Here is a 7,907-nt window from a genome sequence, read left to right as displayed (position 1 = left end):
CAGAGGAAGCAGCTAATGTGCTGTTATGGATATACTGTCTAGAGAAACCTATTTTAAAGTGTAAATAATTGTTGTCTTCTACTATACCAACTCCCACTTGCAGTCAGGTCTTCAGAGCAGGGCTACTGTGATCCCCCAGGTTTCTACAGATAAGGTATGTACAGATGAGGGTATCTTTCTAATGCTGTATAGTTCAGGACCCATCACAGTGTGCTTTCCCATCATGATTATGAATTTATTATGTCAGCCAGATTTAATTAGCTTTTTGCTAGAGGTATTTACTAATATTTCTGCCACTTTTTAGAGTCTCTGATTGAGTAAGACAAGTAAGGCAATAAGAGTTTAAGTTTTTAGTTCATAGAATTTTATCACTTACTTTAGGTGGATAATTTGATCAGTTGCCTCAATTGACCCCTACTCTTATGCATGTTTATTTGGTTTTTCCATTGGTAAACTCAAGTGATGAAAGTTTATTTTAAAAGGTCCTGAACACAGAGGAACTTATTAAAAAACTTTCCTCTTTCAGGAATCCTTCCCAAGCCTTCTTTTAATAATGTTCTCTTAGCATGTATAGAAATGATTTTAACATATTTGTCATGTGTTAGATGTTTCCATGTAAGTTCCGAGGTGACTTTAAAAGTGTATTTTGTTTCCCCATCAAGACTATCATCTCCAAGAAAGCCTGGAACAGGGGCTGATTTCTGTGTAGGCGAAATAGGTTGCCCCTTTTAAGGTGGAAAGGCAAGATTTTTCCCCCCTTTGCCTCAGTGCCTCTCTCTCCCCTCTCCATTGATACCTGTAATTAATCATACTATCAGACATATGCTCTTTAAGCATTGTTCCTTCAGACAAGATTTTAAATGCTAATAAAGAGCATTTAATAGCCAACATGTTAGTGTGAAGGAGTTTATAAAATACAAGGTAGAATGAAGTGTTTATAAATACATCTTTCTTGTAGGAGTGGAATGAACACTGTATATGGGAAGGGATGGTTGGTCATAGAAAGAAGAGGCTACTTTGAGTTGGTCGACCTTTGTAAGAACGCTGTGACACGTTTTCTATTCCCAACACAGGTTTAGCGCCAAGTCAGCACAAGTTAAATCTATGTTAACTAATTCATTATGGGGTCCTTTGCTAATTCCCAAATGTGTTGCAGCAACTAACATTTTGAATCAATAATCATAATTGATGATTAGGAATTCTCTTTCCTACTTTTTAGTCTAGAATGCCACATTATATTCAATCAACTTCAAAAAAGTTGATAATTTCATGGTGAACGAAATGAATGAATAAAAGATCGCATCCTCATCAGATGATAGTATTTTGTATAAACTGCAGCCAAAGTCACTTAAATATATAATAGAAAAGGAATGTCCAGAGTTACAAGACATGAAGGTAGTTTGCAGAAGACTAATCTAAAAAGACTTATTTCATATGATTTTTATATCTTCCTCAATTTCTGGTTTGATATCTTTATAAAGTTTTTAATAGCTTCTCTAGCAGTCCATGAATTTCCTTCTCTTCTGATTGGAAAATTTCTTTATGTGACAAGTACATAAGATTCCCTAAGAAATTATTGTGCCTAAGTCAGAGACCAATAATATAGTAACATTTCCCATTAGAAGATCACTCACCATATCAAAACCAAACAGCTACCTAAAATAAAACCACCTATTTGTTTGCCAAGTACAATTCTTATCACTTTTTATAATTATTATTAGCTTATTTAAAGCATATGATAGTTTGTACTTTCAAAGTAACAACTTTATTTGAATCTGATAAGGCATTTATATGGCAATTTCTTAATTACCAGGACTATACAAGGGCAGAAAATAGAATACAATAGTGCTTCCAAAGTTTATATACAAAAAAAGGCTTACTAACCATTTTTTAATTGACTGATTGATACAGCATTTGGCTGTAGTACAGATCCCTATTTATTCAATTGTGCCTTCACACTTTTTATTCGCTTATTCTCCTCCCACCTTACTTGGCAGGTGTCCCAAATCTTCTTGTAGGTTACAAGGCTATTTGTTCTTGTCCCAAAACTCATTTAAATATCAAGGCAAGAGGCAGAACCTGGTGAATTATGGATAATTCAGAGTTAGTCATAGTTTTCTTTCTTTCAGCATTTAAGTAGGAGAATGAAAAAATATTTTCAGGGTCAGCTAGGTAGTCAGTGGACAGAGAGCCAAGCCTGGAGTCAGAAGATTCTGAATTCAAAGCTGTCCTCAGACACTTCCTAGTTTGGTAACTCAGTGCAAGTTACTTAACCCAATTGCCTAGCCCTTATTGCTCTTCTGCCTTGGAACTGAAACCTCATATAGATTCTAAGACAGAAAGAAAGGGTTTTAAAAAAAAGAATTTGTATACTAAAAGATAAGAAAAAGAAGGTTTAACCTTCTGCATTCTCAATTCCATTTTCCTTTCAAGTAACATTTATTATTGTGAAAAACTTTATTGTTTGTTAGAACTATGGGGGTATATTCTCATCTCAATATTCAATGATATATGTGTGTATGTAAATATATATGTATATATGTGTATATATATATATGCAATTTAAAACATTTATGAAAGGGAATTTTTATTCCCTTTGTCTATTTTAAGTTAATCAATCAAGAACTTAAAGTATCCCTACTTAACACTTAGTAAGTTACTAATAAAGAAAGTCTGGACAGTGCTAGGCAAATAGAAAGGCTGTGATTGATTCCTGAAATGTGACGAGGAGACAGGAAGTGACATGGAGAAAACTGCTTATAAAAATCAGCTGAGGGCATTCTGATTCATTCTGCTGCCTTGGTGGCTCTTGCTAGGGAGGACTTCTGCATTGGTGTGTCTGCATTGGATACCTTCTGTGTTGGAGGGATTCTTCTGCCTTGGACTTCTGTGTTGGAGATTGATTCTGTGCTGGTAAAACTCTTGCTGAAGAGACTACCATGACTCCTGATTGGAGATCAGGACCTGAGGGAGCCTTTGTTGGAGTTGAGCTGGATTTCTTCAGATCAGCAATAATAGGATATTTAGCTAGGCAATATTTTCTACCTCCTTCCTACATTTCCCTCTTTAATAGCTCTACCTTCCTGTAAATAAAGCTTCTAACAGACTCATAGTTTAAGTTTAATTTTTATAAATGACAACCACAACAATTCTTTTTTTAAACATTATTACATTTGGCAACCAATTTTAATTATTACACATTAAAATTTTAAGATTTTTTTCCTTGCAATCAACTAGAAAAAATGATAATGTTATTCAATTGCACATCTTTATCTATCACCTCTATGTAGATGACTCTTAGTTTTGTGTTTCTTAGAATACTCCTGGCATGCTCAATACATATTTATTGTATTGAATTGAATTTCCAGTCCTGACCTCTCTCTGAAGCTTTAGACCACACCTCCAACTGTTAATAGAACAATTTAGTCTAGACCAAAAGCTAGGATCTCAAATTCAGTGAGAACAAAACTGAACTGATTATTTTCTCTCCCCCTACAACACTGTTCCTTTTTCTTATTTTACTAGCTCTGCCAGTGACACCACTATTCATCTTCTCTCCCATCTTTGAACTTTTGTTTTATTCTTTGTACTCTTTTCCCTTTCCTAACCACTGAAATCCATTTGACAAATCTTAGGGACAATATCAATGTAATTCTCCTACAGAAATTATGTTATCACTCTACTCAATATCTTTGGTGGCTCCCTGTTGCCTACCAAGTAAAATTCAAACTCTTTTCCCTGGCACATAATGTGTTTACACAATGTGATACCCTCCAATATTTCTAGTCATGTAAGTTTAATTACCATTTTCACATAACTCTCTTTTGTATTGTCCGTGATCCAACCAAAGTAGGCTCTTTACCCTCTCCCATATATGCTCTCACTTTCTATGCAATTCAATTTAACTCTAATCATTAAATTCTGTTAAATTTAAATTTAGGTTTTATACTAAATAAGAGAGTTATAAAGTAATATTTTGGTCACCCATTTTAAAATATTATAGCTTAAGACAAAATGACTTTTAGCAGTTTTTATTTACAAAGAGGTGGAAAGAGTGAAAGTAGAAATGTAGAAAAAAGACATGAGCCTTTAACAAGCCTACCAGCCTTTCTCCAATGAGGTCTGGCTCAGCTCCTGGCAGAGGCTTCTGGAAGTTCAATCTCCACATGGAGCCTTCAGCCAGAAGTCCACCAGCACAGCCTCCTCCAAAGCCAAGGCAAGAATCTCAGCTACTCACCCTGCAAGTCACTGCAGGATCCAGGGAAAAAATCTCCTCCAAAGCCCAGGAAAGGAATCTCAGCCACTAACTCCAAACTCCAGGAAAGGAATGATCCCCTAGACTATATTGGTCTCTTTTTATACCCCTTTTTCTAGGTCACTTGCTGTCTCTCCTTGTCACAGAAACCAATTGTAGCCTTTCAATTTGCCTAGTCCAAGGTGGGGGGCAGTGGCCTTTGGAGGTGTGAGCTTGCTCTAGTAAGTGACTTGTGAACTCATATTTAATGGTAAGTAGAGGAACTTTAAGTTCTTGATTTGATTAGCTAAAAATAGACAAGGGGAGAGTTAATCCTATCTGCACAATTCCCCCTGTAATTCTTTGAGAGACTAGTCTCCTCAAGGAATCATTTAACATAATTAGTTTATACCTCTAAAGATATTCTAGCTAAAGGTGTATACAATATTGTACTTTCTAAGAGGAAACTACAATAGTTGGAGATAAGAGGGAAATAGAAGAAAGAGAGCAAAACCAGTGTTTGCTAGACACATTGACAAAGAACCAATTGGGGGGCAATCCCTTTTGGCATAAGAGTTTACATTCAGAATAAATGTGTTCAACCCCCTTCAATTCAATTCATTATATTCCAGAGTTCGTTCTGGATCTTTTGATGCAGTATAGGTTTCCTTATGGCATTTAAACAGTTCATTTTCTTGATTCATGGAGTTAAGGAGCTTTTTTTCCTGAAATTTCTCTCAAAAAACTTTTAAATCTTGGATAAATCTGGTACTTTTGTACCTTTGCTCATGGTTTTCACTATGTCTAGAATGACCTAACTGCTTCTCCCTCCCTCATTTGCTTCCTGAATCACCTATGATGTGTGTGTGTGTGTGTGTCTGTGTGTGTGTGTCTGTGTTTGAGATCTTGGGTTAGTCATTTCTTCATCCATAAAATAAAGAAATTAATGAGAAGATTTCTAAGGTTCCCTCCAGCTCCAATTCCCATGACAATTAGAATGTCTAAATGCTAATGATGGAGTTTCAGGCACCAGTGAGGGAATATCTGGCACCAGTGTCCCTCAAATCAGTGGAAGAAATCCATCTATTTGCAACTCATTGAAATGTCATATATCCTTTAAAGCCTCACTTAAATGCTGTCTTCTCTCTGAAGATGTTACAATTCATTCTAGTCAGTCTTTTATCCCTTTAGAAAGAACAGAATAGAAAGCTGCTCTTATGAACTTAGCATCTCCTGGTGTATTTAGAGAATGGAGAGTACAGTGGCACTCTTATGATTATACCTGTGCCACACATACAATCCTTCTAAGCTACAAGCTTCATAAGCACTGGAATCATATCTTTTATAAACTTTGAGTGTCTTTGATGCCTATCCCAATAGGTATTAATGAAAGTCTAATTCAGGCTGTCTTGCGTAAATGCACAAAATAGGTGAATCTAGGAGGTTCAGTGTATAGAGAACTGGTCTTAAAATCAGAAAGACTTGAGTTCAAATCTTGCCTCAGGGGCAGCTGGGTAGCTCAGTGGATTGAGAGCCATGCCTAGAGACGGGAGGTCCTAGGTTCAAATCTGACCTCAGACACTTCCCAGCTGTGTGACCCTGGGCAAGTCACTTGACCCCCATTGCCTACCCTTACCATTCTTCCACCTATAAGTCAATACACAGAAGTTAAGGGTTTAAAAAAAAAATCTTGCCTCAGACACTTACTTGGCCATGTGACTCTGGATAAGTCCTTTAATCTTTTCCTGCCTCAGTTTCTTATCCTGTAATATAGGAATAATAATAGTACTTTTTCCAAAGTTGTTATAAGGATCAAAGGAGGTGATATAAGCAAAGTGCTTCACAAACATTTAAACACAAATGCTAGTTATTGTTGAAAATACCTAAAGCACAAAAGAGGTATATTACAAATGACTGTTGACTTGAATTTATAAAAACTTTCCCTCTTAATAGTAGTTGGATCTAGTACAGAAACTAAAGCTCACATGGAAATTCAGGGATATCACATTATTATCCAAGTATCCAGTATGTTTTTATTTTATTTTTTTAAATCTTAATAACAAATTTACACATGAATTTTCCAAAGTTATATGATCCAAATTGCCTCCCTCCATTCTCCCCTCCCATCTCCCATAGCTGGCAAGCATTTCATTTTGAGTCATACATGTATTATCTTGCAAAACATGTTTCCATATTATTCACTTTTGTATGTGAATAATCTTATAAAACCAAAACCCTAAAACATATACACAAACAAGTGATAAATCATATGCTTCCATGTGCATTTTTACTCTTTCTTTCTCTGGAAGTGGATAGCATTCTTTTTCATAAATCACTCAGAATTGTCCTGAATCATTGTATTGCTGTTAGTATCACATCTGATCATTCCACAATATTGCTATTACTGTATATAGTGTTCTCCTGGTTCTGCTTATTTCATTCTGCATCAGTTCATGCAGGTCTTCCCAGTTCTTTCTGAAATCATCCTGTTCATCATTCCTTATAGGACAATAGTATTCCATCACCATTATATACCACAATTTGTTCAGCTATTTAACAATTGAAGGACATCCCTTTAGTTTCCAACTCTTTGCCACCACAAAAAGAGGGGCTATAAATATTTTTGTACTAACATTTCCAATTAAAAAAATCTCTTTGGGATATAGATCTAATAGTGGTATTACTCAATCAAAGAGTATGCACTGTTTTATAGCCCTTTGGTCATAATTCCAAATTGCCCTCCAGAATGGTTTGATCAGTTCACAACTCCACCAGTGATGCATCAGTATCCTCTCCAACATTTATCATTTTCCTTTATTTTCATATTGGCCAATCTGATAGGGGTGAGGTGGTACCTCAGAGTTGTTTTAATTTGTATTTCCCTAATCAAAAGTGATTTAGAACATTTTTTGGTATGATTATTGATTGCTTTGATTTTTTTCATCTGAAAACTGCTTATTATATCATTTGACCATTTGTCAATTAGGGAATGACTTGGATTCTTATAAATTTGACTTAGTTCTTTATATATTTGAGAAATGAGACCTTTATCAGAGAAATTTTTTACAAATATTTTTTCCAGTTTGTTCTTTTCCTTCTAATTTTGGTTGCATTGGTTTTGTTTGTACAAAAAGTTTTAAATTTAATATAATCAAAATTATTCATTTTACATCTTGTGTTGTTTTGTGTCTCTTGTTTGGTCATAAATTCTTCCCTTCTTCATAGATCTGACAGATAAACTATTCTATGTTCCTCAAATTTACTTATAATATCATTCTTTAAAAAATATGGAATGCTTCATGGATTTGCATGTCATCCTTGTGCAGGGGCCATGCTAATGTCTGTATCATTCCAATTTTTAGTAATTGTGCTGCTGAGGCAAGCTCTATTCAGGCTGTTTTCCCACAGTATTTTGTCATTTTATAGGAATGGGGATCCATTGTGCCTTTATGTCATTTTAGAAAACTGAATCATGCAATAATGAATTTAGAGCTAAAAGGAACCTCATCTAATTTAATCTAATGTAATTCCTTCATTTTATAGTTGAGGACAATGAGGCTCAGAGAAGTTAAAGTATTCCCCTAAATTAATACAGATAATAGGAGAAAAGAGTCAGAGTTTAAATCTATGAGCTCTAACTCCAAATCAGGCCTTCTTTCCATGGTGTTAATGT

The 7,907-nt window shown here is 35.1% G+C and overlaps 1 non-coding gene across 1 annotated transcript; it reads right to left on the bottom strand.

Moving 5' to 3' along the window:
- Positions 1-7,515: 7,515 nt before the first annotated feature.
- On the bottom strand, positions 7,516-7,620 carry LOC123248123. The gene has a single exon (XR_006506223.1). It is a non-coding gene; the product is annotated as a U6 spliceosomal RNA (small nuclear RNA).
- Between the last annotated feature and the right edge of the window lie 287 nt (positions 7,621-7,907).

Source organism: Gracilinanus agilis, chromosome 4 (genome assembly GCF_016433145.1).
Source record: "Gracilinanus agilis isolate LMUSP501 chromosome 4, AgileGrace, whole genome shotgun sequence".
In the NCBI taxonomy this organism is placed as follows: Eukaryota; Metazoa; Chordata; class Mammalia; order Didelphimorphia; family Didelphidae; genus Gracilinanus; species Gracilinanus agilis.
Note: the sequence above shows the minus strand (reverse complement) of the source record. Positions and strands in the feature narration are given on the sequence as shown.